The sequence below is a fragment of the Balaenoptera borealis genome, assembly GCF_965194805.1.
Source record: "Balaenoptera borealis genome assembly, chromosome: 2".
Classification (NCBI taxonomy): Eukaryota; Metazoa; Chordata; class Mammalia; order Artiodactyla; family Balaenopteridae; genus Balaenoptera; species Balaenoptera borealis.
This window is the reverse complement of record NC_138867.1, coordinates 66994083-67011576: the sequence shown is the minus strand read 5'-3', so window position 1 is coordinate 67011576 and position 17494 is coordinate 66994083. Positions and strand designations below refer to the sequence as shown.

The window sequence follows — 17494 nt, the reverse complement described above, 5'->3', positions numbered from 1 at the left end:
AACACTTACTAATACCTAACAGTCTGCCCTAAGAATTTCTATGATAGTTTGTGTGAAGGAAGGAAGGGAGTAAGGAAGGGCTAGTAACACACCAGATTTGGAGCATTTGAGGAACTGTAAATGACTAGACTGAATTTAAAGCTTTATCATTAGACTGTGTGCTTCAAAATCAGAAGTAAGATGAAAAATATAGGGGAAAACTGAATAAAGCAAATAAAAAGTAAATATGAATTATTTATTTTAGGATATAATTATTCTTATGGAACAAGCCAGAAGGGAGTTTTAGACGGAAGAAAAGGTGGGGAAATCCCAGCTAACTAATTTCGATTTTTTTTTTTGGTAAATTTTACAGTCTCCACACTAAATTTCTAAAAAATTTTAAACGGCCCACACCATTCCAAAACTATTTGACTTTATGTTTCATCATTTGGTGAGTTTAATCAGTTCCATAAAGGAAGCAACAAATGATGGCCAAATGAAAATATAAACTTCAAGAGCTTGGGAATCATTAGTGAGGAGCCATGTTTCTTCCCAGGAAGCCTGCTCAGCTGTGGGCTCTGGATATGAGAATGAGAATCTCCTCTGAATTTACATAACCTTAAGTTAAAGAATGAAACGCAGCTAATAGAAGAGAACCAGATTAAAGAGGACAAGCTCTCACTAATTACTCAGCCAAAGTTTTTATAGGAAGTAGCAATAAAGGTTTCATGTCTTTCACACTTCTCCCTAGAATAGGTTTTACCAAATTTTAATAAAGACACATGGAAAGATTTCTTTCTGAGCATTAACTTAAATCTCATTTTCAATTCTTATTTTTAGACACTGAGTCCTGTGGTTGGCATTACAGAAGTGTTTCTGGAGGATGGCCATGTTACTGATGATTTTTAATGGATGCCAAAGAAGAAAAAACATTCTAACTTGGAAAGAAGAATTCAGGCCAAAGAAGAAAGCACAAGGTATGCAAGCCATCTATGTTAAACAAATGCAGCCATGCTGAAACAATATAATTTGTGCTTCAGACAAAAAAATATTGTAATTTTCTTATGGGTTACAGAAAAATCATACAATAAATATTATAGAAATGACCCTTTTTGGTACTGGGGAAAATTAGAGCATTTGCCTCAAACATTGTGCTGTGGGCACAGACCTATTCCTAGTCCCAAAGCCTTTTTTTCTTGCCAAACTAAAGCAGATACATGAGCTGGAGCAGGTGGGGGACCAGGCCTTGGACACTTGGGCATGTGAGCAGAGATGGGATAAAGTAATGAGAATATCACACAAGAAAAGTCCAAAGACCTGGGATCTAGTTCCATATATGCCATTTGATTGTTGGGCAGAGTTAATGAATGTTTCTTTGGTGCCCAAGGCACTGACAGGTAGTCGATTTAGCATTTAGGCAGACCCACAGGCACTTTTAGTCTCATATAGCATCACTCAATGCCATGTCACAGATGACATAGAGGGTCTTACTAGACTCCATCAACCTGAGTCTTTCTCAGGCTCCATCCTTCTCAGTCTCACTTGGACAAAGCTCTCAAAAAAAAAGTTTGGCTTATCTGAGTCCAACAGGGTGTTGAGTTTCTTGTGTCAGAGCTCTAGAAATAAGACACTATTCTTAGCTAGGATTACTTGGGAAATGTTTAGCAGTGATTGTTAGCTATTCTAGGAATGACACTGAATTTGGATGGGATCAGGTTGGCGCCTCTACTAGAGGAATGTCTGCTCTGGTGAGGAAGGGAGCATGGGGATTGTAACTTCAGTTTGAACGTTTTAAATCATCCTGTGGGTAAACAGAAGTTCCCGCAACCCAATTCCTCAACATAATTTACCTGTAGCTCTGAGTTTTCTCATGAAAGGTGAGGGGTACTTCCAGTCAGCATGAGCCTAACCATCATGTTAATTGGTTAAATTCACTACATCTTCCACTGTTGAAAGACAAAAACTTGAGACACAAGAATAATCACTGGACACCTTCCCAAAACACATCCCACATAGCTCCCTAAACAGCTTACCATAATTCCTGGCACCCAACACTGGCATCAGCGTGCAGTGTCTTAGACATCACAAGTAGATAAACTCAATCAGGAAACCAGAGAGAGAAGCAAAAAACAACCTTTGCTTTTTATGAAGCAAAAAACAATCTTAGGGCTCAGTTGACATCAGAAGGCAGAATAACATGTAAGCCAATTTTGCCTACTTGACAAATCTACATGGAGTGCACTCTGGACATGAAAAATAGTAGGTCACAGTCCCATTTCTAGGCTTTCATAAATTCGCAGTACATATCCAAACTCTCATATTCCTCTGCTCAAAAGACTCATATATAAAAGTCCTACATAAATTCACTTCAATAAAGGCTCCTTTAATCTAGATGAGTATAGGAGTTAATATGTATAAAGCACCTAGAAAAATCCTGAGTACATAATATTCTTTATGTATATAAATGTTTGTTAAATAAAAGATTTAAGAATTTAGTACATCTGTTTTTAAACGTCAACATAATTATAAACTCCTTGGAGCTTTTTAAAGATTTTCCTACAGTTCTATCAGAGTTCTAGGAACATACTAGACATGTAATAAACACTGCTTCCTAACTGATTCATTTCAAATATTTATTGAATACCTGTATGGTTATTCAAAATTAATTGAACACTTCTGAAATTTATTTTCAGTGCCTAAGTTTTATATGAACATTCAGTCAAACCAATTTATTAAGAAGCCTTCATGGTTATTTCTTTACTCCTGCAGATGTTCATTATGCATCCTGCATGGCACCTGGCAGGGCTCAATCCTGCATCTAATTCATCTCAGGCTCTGTGTAGCATCACACCATCAATGGTGGAAATGGCAGCCTTGATGTGGTCCTTCATAGCCTCAGATCTGAGAGGATGAAATAGTCCGAATACAAGGTTCAGGACACACCCCCAAAAGAAGAAGTCACTCAGTGTACAACCTGAGGGGTCAGGGGGGCCACTGCTCCCGAGATAGTTAGGGGCAAAGCCCTGTACTCTACACATGTTGGATTCCTTGACCCCTGGCAGTGTTACCTATTATATGGTCTAAAATAGCCCTCTTACTTAAGGAACTTTACTCTGAGTTTTAAAAGTTATTGCTCTTTCTCCTTCTCAACATACTTACCCTATTTGAAGGATAATTCTTCCTGGCAGGAATAATTATTTATAATATATAAAATAGACTGAGGTAGACAATGAGTTCCTTATGCTCACATTATCACCTTTAGTTCTTCTACTTGCTTGTTTCTTTCAAACATTTCTCACTTTCCCCATCTGAATTGCTCATTTCTAGAACTTCTCTCTGTCCATCTGCTTTTCTTGAGAATCAAGGTTCAGGTTAAAAGAGTCATTTTCCCAGTACATAGAGTTTGCCATTCATCAGTATCAACATAAGCATCAGCTTTGTGTCCAGTTCATCAAATTTTAACCTCTATGCCCTCTTTCTCAAACGACCTACACTTTCCAAAAATCATCTCCCAAGCTTCAGACTTTTCTGGCTGCCTCTGCTCACTGGCATTGGAAGGCTCTCCTAATACGCTTCTTCACCCAATGTCAGTTATGTGTTATTGTCTTCTTTCAGCAAAACATTTCTAAAGATGTTCAATAAGCCTGCACCTCACAACCTCTTCAATGCCTAGGACATCTGTCTCTCCACAATGTGGTAGACATCTATATAGTCTCAGCCCTTGATTCTCTCAGTCTGTTTCCACCCATACGTCAAAAAACCCATATTGTCCAGCACATCCATAACTCGCTTCATAGGTCATATTTCATCAAATCCTAAAAAAGATGCTGCACTAAAATCTAGTCAAATAATCTACTGTTACTCTCTTCAGTTCCCTAACAAATCTATTGTACAAAGAACAGTACTCAGCATATCCAGAAAGTTGCTCATTTAGAAACACAACTATGGGCAAGATTATTATCTCCAATCCATTAGTGGCAAGCCCAAGAAATTCAAGAGACTAGAGAGGGGTTAACACATAAATTCCTTTCAGAAAAGTGACGTCCTTTATTTCATTGGCCTTAAGGCATCTCTTTTACTCCTCATTCCATAGAGGCTGGTGTGGACATTCCTTCAATCACTGAAAGAAAAGGACATTTGCACTTTGCTTTTCCTTAATCTGAACACAATCATCACCTTCATGTACCCAACAAACACATAGAGCTACATTCACCCTCCAACAAAAATAAAGCCATCCCTACCATGGGCTTCCCAAGGGTAGTTACCTACTCTTCCACTCACATTCCCACCATGTCACCTTTCCAAGCCCTCTGCTCTCCACGTTTAAGGGTGTGAGCAAGGAATAGGCAGGCTCTCACTTTTACCAACCTGACTTCCACCAGGATTAAAGATTCTATAATATAATTGAATGGTTCTTAGATTTGTGGAATGTCTGAATTCTAAAGGTAACTGGAGATTAGATGTTCAATAAATGTTACCTATTATTCCACTAAACTCTAAGCAAGGCCTGTATCTGAATTTTCTCATCAATGTATCTCAGCACCCACCAGAGTATCTGGCACATAGTAGGTGCTCAATATTTATTTACTAAATTAATGAACAAATAAATAAGTAAATGAATGATGAATAAATGAGAGATCACTTATTCCAAATATCTATTTTAAGGATGACAAATGCTATATAGCATTAATAACAGACACTTCATATTTACTGTCTTACAGCAGTCTTACTTTCAGTCTTAAATAATATAAAACTAATTTAAATGACTTGCCCAGTTTCTCACAATTCTAATACCAAAATTTCAGTGCTCCTAATCTAAAAAAAAAAAAATGCCACAGTTGGGAAATCAGCTCCATCAAGAAGGTATTAAATATAATAATAGGGCTATATGAATCTATATGAGCTTATAGGCACAAAGCCCAAAATCAAAAGTATGTGTGATATATTAATAAACTATATAAATATTAATAAAAGATGTACTATAGTTTAATTTAACATATGCACTATAATTTAGATGGTATTATGATACTCAAGCATTTGATAATTCCTGAATGCATAATCAATATCACCTTGATATTGATAAGAGAATGCCAAGCTGATGACAATTTTGCTGGTTAGTCAGTGTTTGCATATTGATCATTTGTTTCAAATTAGCTGTAAAAGCAAGATGTCCTTTGGGAAAAGTACAAATAATGGGGTGATTAAAAACAAATAAGGTGTTTTTATATCAGTAAGTGAAATACATATTTCTATTTCAAAATTGTGGTATTCAATTATTCAATGCACTGAATTCAATGCAGAATTCGATATACTCACTAAAGAGGAAAGTGGAGAATTTCAGCAATTATCCACCTATTGCAAAAGGGGAAATATATTTTGCTTATTCCATTAGATATCTCATACAAAACTAAGGGATGGTTTTGTTTCACCTTTTCGGAGAAACAGTCTCAGTTTGCTCCTGAAAAGCTGGTAGTTACACGTAATGAGTAATCTTTATTCCACAGTAAAACTTAATTTTAGTGTGATTCACTGGTCACCTACGTGTTACATTTATTACAAAATGCATTACTTTTTATTATATTACTAATATAATACTATACTGTTACTATATTATATTACTAATCAAAAATAAAAGAGCATATAAAATGAATATATTGATCTAGAGAGAGGGAGGAAATACCATTGTTTATTCACCCAAATATTACATAATAAATATCATTTTTTGACTCTAAATACAAATGAATCTGACTAGACACAAAATGCCTTACTCCACTCCTTGCTGTCACATGGACTTTGAGAAGTCCACCATTTACATCATGAGAAATAAGGCCTACTTCATTCTGTTGTGAATCAAATACCAGCTGATGGAAAAGCAACGAATCATTAACTTAGTCTTCTCTCAGTGAGGAAGAAACAGATTGAGTGTGTTAATCCATCCACTTCAAAGGGAAATATTTTGAAGATTTTCAAAAGCAACCTTGAATCCCAAAAACAAATAAATGCAGATTTGGGGGAATCGTTTATAGGAAAAGACTGGGTGTGTCTACATTTTCCTTACTGATGACTGCAACCAATTAATTTAATCGGCAAAACTTGTTAGTAGGACAGAACTGGAAATAAATTTACTTATTCTGACAAGTTTTCTATTAGAGATATCAAGGAACAACTGATGTCTCTTGGAAATAACTAAAGACAACACCCTCTTTGGCATAAGCTGTGTGTTTTCTTTGGTTTGATTTTCCCTGGTTTTCCATGGCAAACAGTATTTGCTTAAAGACACCTCTCCCTGCTCTGCCTGACTATTCTCCATGGGAATCAGAGCTCCCTATCTGATGATAAATCTGGTTTCCTACAGCAAATGGAGTTGATACCCTGAGGCCTATGAGGCCTGTTCCCCCAGGGCAGTGAGTCTACTGAACAGATGAACCATAGAAACAGAAAATGTTTTCCATCTCCAAAAGCAGATACAGAAAACCAGTAGGAAAGAGAAACCCTTGGTTCTGAGATTGTAAAGGTTGGTTCAGAGAACATCTGCTGCCTTCTAAAGAATATATCATGGAGGACACAATCTCTTTGTCTCAATGGACATCTCCCAAAGTCTATGCAGCAAAACCCCCAAAAAGCTGTGAGTGTGAGGACAGAGTGCAGGGGTCTAATTCAATTTCTATTTTGACATTCAAACAAAGAAATGTAGCTGTTTGGGAGAACTCTCCTGACTACAAAGGAACCATCTGGGACTAATTATGATATCCAGGCTTATTTAAAACCATCATTTCATTTGTATTTTGAGTTTCTAGTGTAGTTAATTAAGGTTTCCCTTATCCCTAACCATACCGTAATCATACACACACACACACACACACAAAGCTTTTGCAGAGTTGTGTAAGGATTACCACTATGAATAGCAGTGAGTTACAAAATTCTACAGGACTTTTTATTTATTTATTTAACAATTTATTTATTTTATTTTTATTTATTTTTGGCTGCATTGGGTCTTTGTTGCTGCGCACGGGCTTTCTCTAGTTGCGGCAAGCGGGGGCTACACTTCGTTGTGGTGCGCAGGCTTCTCATTGGGGTGGCTTCTCTTGTTACGGAGCACGGGCTTCAATAGTTGTGGCACGCAGGCTCAGTAGTTGTGGTGCATGGGCTTAGTTGCTCCGCGGCATATGGGATCTTCCTGGACCAGGGATCGAACCCGTGTCCCCTGCACTGGCAGGCAGATTCTCAACCACTGTGCCACCAGGAAAGTCCTCCAGGACTTTTTAAAAGTGGAAGTCATTTTCCAAGTCTTCTTCAACGGATAACAATAATAGTTCCAGCAACAATAGTTCCAGAACAAATTAGTGGTTTACATCATTAGAGCATTACATCTGGACACCACAAATGCAATGTACTCTTGTCCCTACAAGTGTATGAGCTTTTGCATTCAAGAAACACTCCAGATCCAGAATAAGTGAGACCCTGCCCCTCCAGTCTATTGAAAACCCTTGTGGGAGCCAGGAGGCCATAAAGAGTTTATATATCATCTCCTTCTCCCAAATAGTCAGAGACTGAACCAGATAAAATAAATCCTTTCTCTTGCAGGCTACTGGCTAGATGTAGAAGGCTCTGTGGTAGCATTCTTCCTTCCCATTCAGCTATATTTCAAATCTTCCCTTTTTGAGAGAATAGCTTCAAAGAGGCTTCAGAATTCTCTAAAATCCTTTTACTTCTTTTTTGCAGTTACAAACTGAAAACTGAATTTGGAAAGGAGGTAACATGAGTTTCGGTGTATGATTATCTCTTAAATCATAAGGAAAGACAAGACACCTTACTAAAGGAACAGGAAGACTGTCATCCTCTTTTCCTATAGAGTAGTTTCCTTTTCCCACAAACGAGCTATAGTCAACATGCTGAGAAAAATCTAATGATCATGAGATTTGTGAATAAGTTTTTTGATTCTACCCTTCTTTCCTGCTGGCCATTTCTCTACCCCAGAGTCTGGTGAACCGGGAGGAGGGTAAAGAACAACTTGACTACTTGTGGATCTCTGGCAAAAGGTTTAGTGTAGGACAAGGTTCAACCTAATTTCTAAAATAAATTTTTCAAATATTACTGGTACAAACTCTGTCTGTTCCCCATTACCATAGATACCAGGAATTAACTGTAATTTTGCTTCCATTTGAGTCCCCGTAGGGACAAAACCACAGTTTTAATGCCAACACATGCACATTCTAACATTACAGTAAACGTTTTTCTGACGCATTTACAGATTCACAAAAAAAAGAGAGATAAACTGAAACATTTGGCTAAGGCTTAGTTACTTTGCTGAGAATCAGTAATATTTCAGAAAGTGGTACAATGTTGAAATTACAAAATCCATTCTTTAAAAACCCTCAGGTTAGAGTTTGAGTTACTAGAAAAAGAAAGAAATGCAAATTGTTTATTGTTTTCACATGTACAGTAAATTCAGAAAATTGTACTTCTTTCAAGAACCATATGGTAGAGAGAGACTTTCTTTTCATCAGGGGTGGTTTTGCTTATTGTGCCAAGAGCTAAAAAGATGTTTTTAATAACCAAAGCCAGTTTGTCATACAATCTGTCTGGATCTTGCTTGTAAGAGATGAAGATCCCTTGGGTAGGAAATAGAGGGTGATGGGGGAGTTGTCTGAGATAGAAAAGTTGTGCAAGAAACACAATCCAAAGGGAAGATCTTTAACTCATGGTTGATAGAAAAACTGGTTTGCATATTTCATTGCGGAATCATGGGAGGTTACTGAGGCTCCTTTTGTAAATGTAACCATGTTCTTCATGAGGGGGAATGTGACAATGAACTGAGTGCTGAAAACATGTCCCCTAAATACCCAAGTTTGGTGCAAGTGAAGGATTCACCCAACAACAGTCTGAGAGGGCCTCAGAGAGAAGAGGACTGCTCTTTGAAAATGACTTTGAATCAAGGGAAGGCCAGAATCCTGCCTTGGAGGCTAGGAAAAAAGCATTCTTAGGAATGAGAGTGATCCTGAGAGGATCACGCAGATGTGTTTCCCCAGACCTGTGTTTAAAAAAAGGACACATCAAAAACTAGTGCCAGACCATTATAAAGTGTTCATGGTTCATGATGAAATAAGAAAATTAAGGAAAGTGTAGCGCATTTTTCATAAAGTTAAATAAACTCACTGTAAAGGTCAGTTCTTTATTATAAGAGTATATCCTTCCTACAGTTCTCAAGTTAAAATATGCTTCAATATATTACATTGAACCACAGGAAATTGCCAATATTCAACTGTTTTTGACCTACAAAAATGGCAATTTCCTTGGTTTCAATCTAACATTAAATGATGATGATTGGATATGGGAGCTTGTAATGGCTTTTTGTGGCAAAATATAGACCTGGTAACCATATGTCAGTACCCAGATTTATTTTTGAAAATTTTCTATTCCATAAAATCCATATAACTATAAATTGCTATTAGAGAGTGCCTCGATCAGCAGGCTTCTAGATTTTGACTATTGTAAAATAAAACAAAACAAAACACAATTTTTTTAAAAAAGGAAAACAGACCCAGATGCTGAACAGAATGTTAAGGACACTGGAAGCTAGCTTCATAGGAAGGAGAGGCTGGAAGCCCTGAGTCTTGGGACACCAGGAGCATCATAAAGACATTTGAGGCAGGACTCAGGGCTAAGAAAGACTTTCCAATCCCTGCCCCAGCCTGATCAGGAAAGGAAATTGCTGATTATTGTCATTTATATTCCTCCAATGGAAGGACGCAGAAGTTGATCCTCCACTGGAAAGCAAAGGTAAAAATCTATTTGGTAACTTGGTAAAAAAGGAGTTCCAGAAAGTAAGGTGTAGTTCCTGCCAGTAGTAGAGATTAAGAATATTAATGCAGTCCTCTGGTTCTTACAAAAGATACCCGCCCAATGTCAAAAGAGTGGGAAGCAGCCTCATAGCACAGGGAGATCAGCTCAGTGCTTTGTGACCATCTAGAGGGGTGGGATAGGGAGGATGGGAGGGAGACAGCAAGAGGGAGGAGATATGGGGATATATGTATATGTATATGTAAAGCTGATTCACTTTGCTATAAAGCAGAAACTAACACACCGTTGCAAAGCAATTATACTCCAATAAAGATGTTAAAAAAGAATAATTAAAAAAAAATTTTTTTTTTTAAAGGCAAAAAAAAAGGGGTATCTTTATTGGCCTTGCCAACCACCACTCAAGCACAACTGACTGGTCCACAGTGGACCAAATAGGATTCTCTCTGAATGGGAATTTGAATTTATGGAAGGTGAGCTAGAAGGTCCTGAGGACTGGAGTCTGAGCCTGCTATTTTGGAATGGGCACAATGAAGCTATGTGCAAGCAGAGAACTGAAGAGAGAAAAAGTGAAGCAAACATACAGAAGTGATGAGAGATCTTGAGAAAGAGGTGGAAAAAACAAGGCAGAGAAAGTAGCTCTCTTGTATCCAAACTATATTCCAGTTCTAGGACCAGTCACTCAAGAAGACCTAGCTGGGTCTTGGGATCCATGAGATACCCCTGAGACTAATTTTCCTTTACTTAAGCCAGTGTGGGGGAGTTTCTGAGTCTTGTAAACAAAAGATTCCAGTTGAATTGTAAAGTGATCCATTTAGTGGGAGAAGAAACTGGATTATAATCAGAACTACCTGAGAGTAATAGCAACCTGCCTATATATTCCTCCTTTTATATCTCTTCTCTTCCATATATGGTTCATCCTTTGCCTTTTCTTTCCTCTTATGTGGCAGGTGTGATAATTCAGCAGTGGATGTAACTTGTAATTTGGAAATGCTTCTAACCTTGATGACAAATCAATAAACTTTGGCTGCATAACAAACCACTCCAAGCCATAGTGGCTGAAAACAACCAATTTTTAGCCATAATTCTGCAGGTGGGCAATTAGGCTAACTTCAGCTTGGCAGTTCTTCAGGTCTCAGCCAGGGTCACTAGACATCTGTGGTCAGCTGCTGGGTCAGCTCGACACTGGCTAGTCTAGGGTGACCTCTGCTCAGATGGCTCCTCTCTCTTCCAGGTGGTCTCTCGCCCTCTAGCAAGCTTTGCCCCTTTGATTATTTACTTGGCAGCTGAGCAGTGTTCCAGCAGAACAGGTGGATCCTTAGGCTCAGAATCGACCCAGCAACACTTCTGCTGCATTCCAAAACAAATCATCAGGCTAGCCCAGATTCAAATGCTGGGGAAATATACTCCACCTCTTAAGGTAAGTAACTGCACAGTTACATCACAAGGGATGCAGATAAAGAGAGGGGAATAATAGTGGCCATTTTGCAAGAAGTCCACCACAGGTGGCCTCCCAGGCCTAGGGTAGGGTCTATTAACAAAAGAGATGTGGAATGGTGCTTAGTCCATCTCTGCTCTAAGGCCCCAGAAGAAAAGCTATTTTCCATTTCCCTACTGGCTTCCTCCTGTCATATACAGAGTCATAGGACACAGAGGACCAAATTCAGGGCATGGGCTCACAAAGCCGAACCGTGGACTGGGATGGTTGCAAGACTGAAGCCTAGAATCTGGAAAGCCTAAGACAGCTGGTTTTAATAGTCTAAGAGAAGACTCTATCCAAAGAAAAGCATTGCAAACTGTGTCAGGGTGGAGATGGTGCATTGTGACCATGGCAATTTAAAAGTATCTCTTTAGGGACTTCTATGGTGGTGCAGTGGTTAAGAATCCACCTGCCAATACAGGGGACATGGCTTCGAGCCTTGGTCCGGGAAGATGTCACATGGAGCAACTAAGCCTGTGCACCACAACTACTGAGCCTGTGCTCTAGAGTCCGCGAGCCACAACTACTGAGGCCGTGTGCCGCAACTACTGAGCCCACGTGCCACAACTACTGAAGCCCACGTGCCTAGAGCCCGTACTCTGCAACAAGAGAAGCCACGGCAATGATAAGTCCACGCACCACAACGAAGAGTAGCCCCTGCTCGCCGCAACTAGAGAAAGCCCACACGCAGCAACAAAGACCCAATGCAGCCATAAATAAATAAATAAATACAGACATACATAAATAAATAAATAAATTTATTTTAAAAATAAAAAGAAAATTCCAGCACCAAAATAAAAAAAAAAAAGTATCCCTTTAACTATAAACTTCCAGTTATAAGATGAATAAGTTCTGGGGATCTAATGTACATGTTTATTATAACTAATAATACTGTATTGTATACTTGAAAGCTGTTAAGTGATTGTATCTTCAATGATCTCACCACAAAAAAGATATGGTAATTATGCTACACTACAAAGGTGTTACCTAACACTATGGTGGTAATCATTTTGCAATATGTAAGTATATCAAATCAATAGGTTGTACACTCTAAACTTACAAAATACTATATGTCAATTATATATCAATAAAGCCGGGATAAAAAAAGAAAATCAAAGTATAAAAAACAGTACCTCGGGCTTCCCTGGTGGCGCAGTGGTTGAGAATCTGCCTGCCAATGCAGGGGACACGGGTTCGAGCCCTGGTCTGGGAAGATCCCACATGCCGTGGAGCAGCTGGGCCCGTGAGCCACAATTACTGAGCCTGCGCGTCTGGAGCCTGTGCTCCGCAACAGGAGAGGCCGCGATAGTGAGAGGCCCGCGCACTGCGATGAAGAGTGGCCCCCGCTCGCCGCAACTGGAGAAAGCCCTCGCACAGAAATGAAGACCCAACACAGCCATAAATTAATTAATTAATTAATTAAAAAAAAAAAAAAAAAAAACCAGTACCTCTTTGGTGTGCTATTTCAATTGACATTCCTTGGCTACAAAGATGGAAGAGTTCATCTTCCTTAAGCACCTCTCCCATTCTTGCATGGACTCACCGTCTTTCCAGAGCCACTAACACAAACTCTACTCATCCAGGCTACCAGTACCAAGGAGACAAGCAACAATGATTTGAGTGACACAGAGGATGGAGCAGCAGAAAATGTCTTACTGTCACATCTAACAGAACCTAATAGCAAAACAAACCAGACAAGATAAGAGAACTTAGTTACTTCAGTGAGCTGTGGATCCTAAATAACATCCCAAATGCAAGTTTGTACATGAACAGCAAAAACCTTTGAAAATTTTATGATTTTCCAGACACAACAATAGGAAACATTAATGGACACTTGGGGATAAGCAATAAGCAGTCAGAAAATGCCCTGCATGTAGACTGGCATTTACCTGAAGTAATTTGAAAGACTCCACATTTCCCAGGATTAGCTTGCCGCAAAACTGAAATTTTTCATCGTTAGAGTAACTCTTTCTGTGACTTAGAGTCTGCAAGAAACCACTATAGAAATATAAATGTGTTTCAGATATATTTGAAAATAGAAGTCACGGATTCATTAACAACTTATCATTTTTCTATTAGAGTTCAAATCCTGAGCAAAAGAAGAATTTAAAAGGAAGGCTTGATGAAAAAAAGTTGATGAGCCAGAGGAAGAACTCAGGAACCTCAGGTAGCCAGGGGTTTACATAAAGACACAGGGCACAGAAGGGGTAGAAAGAAGAGTCTTGCAATGACTTTGTGTCCTTCAATAGTTTGCCTGGAGCCAGTCTTGTGGAGAATGATGGAGACTGGGAAGGGGAAGAGGAGTGCACAGGGAGGGAGAGGACTCTACCCAGACACCTGGTGTTTCCTTTTGGGTCTAGTTTCATGTCAAGATCTCCTACTGCCATTGTGACAAATCACCACAAACTTAGTGGCTTAAAACTCAAATTTATTATCTTATAGTTCTGGAGGTCAGAAGTCCTAAAATCAAGGTGACAGCAGGGTTGTATTCCTTCTGGAGCCTCTATAGGAGAATTTATTTCCTTACCTTTTCCACTTCTTAAGGCCACCTGCATTCTTTGGTCCATGGCTCCTTCCTTGTATCACTCCAGCCTCCACTTCCGTTGTCACATCCACATCCTACTCTCTGATTGTCTCTCTCCTGTCTCCCTCTTTCTCTTATAAGAACTTTGGCAGTTACATTGGGTCCACCTGGATAAAAGAGTAAGTTCCCCATCTCAAGACCCTTAACTTAATCACATCTGCAAAGTCCCTTTGCCACGAAAGCTAACACATTCACAGATTCCAGGGGTTCGGACATGGACAACTTTGTGGGAGGGGCATTATTCTGTTCACCACAGGGTCCATATCAAACACACACACCAAGAGTTTAGGGATTACATATCTTTCCCCTAGAAGTAAGTATAATTAGGAGTAATGAGAAACAAAAGCTGAAATCCTGGGAGATTGTGCATAAGGAGTCAGCTTGAAGTGTCAGTGATGGATAAGGATGTTTTATGAAGCCTATGGCAGGCTGCTCTTAGTGAATCACAATGAAGACCCTTAGGATTTTGAAGCAGAACCACGCTATCCTGTGCAAATAACTACTCTCCTTTTGAGAAACAGCTTTTGGCTTTCTACTTGACCTTAGTAGACCTGAACACCTGACCATGGGCCACCAAGTTACCATGTGACCTGAGGCGCCCATCATGAAGTAGATAGTCTGACTCACCAAGCCTATAAAGCTAGGCATGTACAGCTGCGGCATTCCATCAAGTAAAAGTGGTACATAGAAAGCAGGCTCAAGAAGGTCTTGAAGGCACAAGTCAGCTGCATGAGAAAGTTGCCGAGATGCCCATGCCCCCACTCCTGATAACTGCCTTCTCTCTCTCAACCCACACCTATGGCCTTGTGGGGAGTTCTCTATGAACAGTTAACTAAGAAAGAAAAAACTCAGGCTTGGTTTACAGATGGTTCTACTTAATATATGCAGGCAGAACCTGAAAGTGGGTGGCTATAGCACTATAGCCCTATGCTGGGATGGCCTTCATGAACAGTGGTAAAGGGAAATCTTCCCTGTAGACAGAACTTTGAGTGATGTACCTGGCTGTTCATTTTTCCTGGTAGGAACAATAACCAGAGGTATGTGTCTACAGTAATTCTTGAGGTATGGTTAATGGTCTGGCTGGGTGGTCAAGGAATTAGATGAAACACAATTGGAAAATTGGTAACATGAAGATCTGGAGAAGTATTGGATAAACATCTCTAAATGGGCACAGAATGCAAAATGTTTTGTGTCCCATGTGTATGCTCACCAAAGTGTGACCTCAACAGAGAGGGATTTTAATAGTTGAGTGGATAGGATGAGATATTCTGGGGCTGTCGGTGAACTTCTTTCTCCATCTACTTCTGTTATTGTCAAATGGGCTCAAATATAATGGCCATATTGGCAGGGATAGAGGTAATGCATGAACCTAGTAAAATGGACTTCTACTCATCAAGGCTTATCTGGATACAGCACTGCTGAGTACTCAATCTGCCAGGAGCAGAGACCAAAACTGAGCCCCTAAAATGGCACCATTCCCTAGGGACAATCAGCCAGATACCTGATGGTGGACTGATTATATTACCACTTCTGTCATGAAAGGAGCTGCACTTTGTTCTCACTGGATAAGCACTTACCGTAGGCATGGATTTCTCTTCCCTGCCCACAATGCTTCTGCCATTGTCTGTGGCCTTACAGAATGCCTTATCCACCGTCATGGTATAATACAGCATTGCTTCCAGCCAACCATTTCACAGCAAACGAAGTGCAGCCAATGGGCCCATCCCCATGGAACTCACTGGTCTTCCCATGATGCCCATCATCCTGAAGTAGCTGACTTGATAGAACAACGGAATGGCTTTTTGAACACTCAGTTATAGTGCCAGATGGTTGACAGTACCTTTCAAAGCTATGGCAATATGGACCAGGAGGTAGTATATAACCTGACAACAAATGTACAGTCATTTCTCCCATAACCAGGATTCATGAATCTAGGAATCAAGGAATAGAAATAGGAATAGCAGCTCTCACTAATACCTCTAGTGATTCACTAACAAAGTGTTTGCTTTCCATCCCTGCAACTTTAGGCTCCGCTGATTTGGAGGCTGTAGTTCCCCAAGGAGCAATGCTTTCAGCAAGAGACAAAACAGTGATTCCATTAACTGGAAACTGAGACTGTCACATAGCCACTTTGGGGTACTTATGTCTATGAATCAACTGGCAAAAGAAAAGGGTTACTGGGGGCAATTTTGTCCAGAGGACATTTGTAACGTCTAGAGACATTTTTTGTTGTTGTTGTGATAATTGCAGGAGAGTGAACTAGTACCTGGTGGTTAGAGGTCAAGGATGCGGCTAAACATCGTACAATGCACAGGACAGCCCACTACAACAAAGAATTATCTAGCCCAAAATGCCAATAGTATGGAAATCCTGGATTGCTTAGATCATCCCAGTGATTGATCCTCACTATCAAGAGGAAATTGGATTGCTACTGCACAGTGGGGGCAGAGGGAAACCCTGGGAGAGCCTTTCAGCAGTCCTTTGTTATGTGATTAAAGTCAATGGAAAACCAAAACAAGTCAATTCATGCAAGACTACTAATGGTCCAGAAACTTCAGGAATAAATGTTTAGGTTACCTCACCAGGAGAGGAACTCCAACTAGCAGAAGAAGGCAATTATAAATACCAGCTAGACCATGTAACTAACTGCAGAAATGAGAAGTATGGTAGTTGTATTGCTTCCTTATTTTGATATGAATGTATCACATCAAAATACTATACACTAGACAAATACTTTAATTTTCTTTCCTACTCCCATTTCCTGAGCAACTAACATAAGATATATGGATAATTGTTAACCTTATATCTCAGTATTTAAGTTACAGGATAACAAAGGGGGAGTTTGAATAACTTAAGAGAAGAATGAACATGATCAAAAACACAAAAGGGAATTAGTATCCACTTAGGGGGGAAAGGGTTAGCATATTTTCAGTTGTCCATAGGGTAGTTGTATCAGGTTAGGCAGAAGTATGACTTTGTTAATGTATTTATTTTTAAAATAAGTATAGTTTACAGAGATGTATATGGGTGGCAAAGTGACAATGGGCAGACTGTGGTGGTTTTGTAATACATCAGTATACTTAGGCTGAACCATGTTTCCTAGCATTCACTTCCCTGTATGTTTCTGGTTAGGGTGAACCATATTTGAGAGACCTATGTGCATGAGATTTAGAAGGTGGAAGTGAAGCAGCAGCCATATTATATTTAACCTTCAAAAAGTGGAGTCAGGTACATTTGTAGCTCAAGCACATTACCATTGATCTGCTGGTTTACCTTGTTGGCCACAGGGCAGCACCCAGGCCTGCAGCTGCTCCACCTTCTCCTGGGATCCTCCTTCAACATCTTCCTGAGACATTTGTTTAGCTCTGTAAAAAAGGGCACTATTTTATAAAGATGAAGGCAGTGAAAACTGACACAGGTCCCAGTTCATTCTCATGATCCTGGCTCCTCTTCGTGGATTCTAGCTTGTCCTTGCTCTCCCCCACTTTACATCCATCTTCCCTTCCCAATTGTTTGCTATGCAGACTTTAAGTTTTAGCATCTGACATGAAGACAACAGGCCCAAAGAGACTATTTAACCAGCATCCACAGTTGTGTATAATGTCAAATCTCTGTAAAAATCCCATACACACACACACACGCACACAATTTAT

At 39.5% G+C, this 17494-nt stretch overlaps 1 protein-coding gene across 1 annotated transcript in view; it reads right to left on the bottom strand.

The window, feature by feature from the left end:
- Nucleotides 1–6891: 6891 nt before the first annotated feature.
- The window catches only part of ATG10 (autophagy related 10), a 302871-nt gene continuing 292268 nt past the window's right edge, over nt 6892–17494 (bottom strand). The window contains exons 16-17 of the mRNA XM_082378458.1: nt 12706–17206; nt 6892–12390 (exon numbers count right to left, since the gene is read on the bottom strand). The gene's annotated coding sequence lies outside the window, so the exon portion shown is untranslated. The remainder of the gene's footprint in view (nt 12391–12705; nt 17207–17494) is intronic.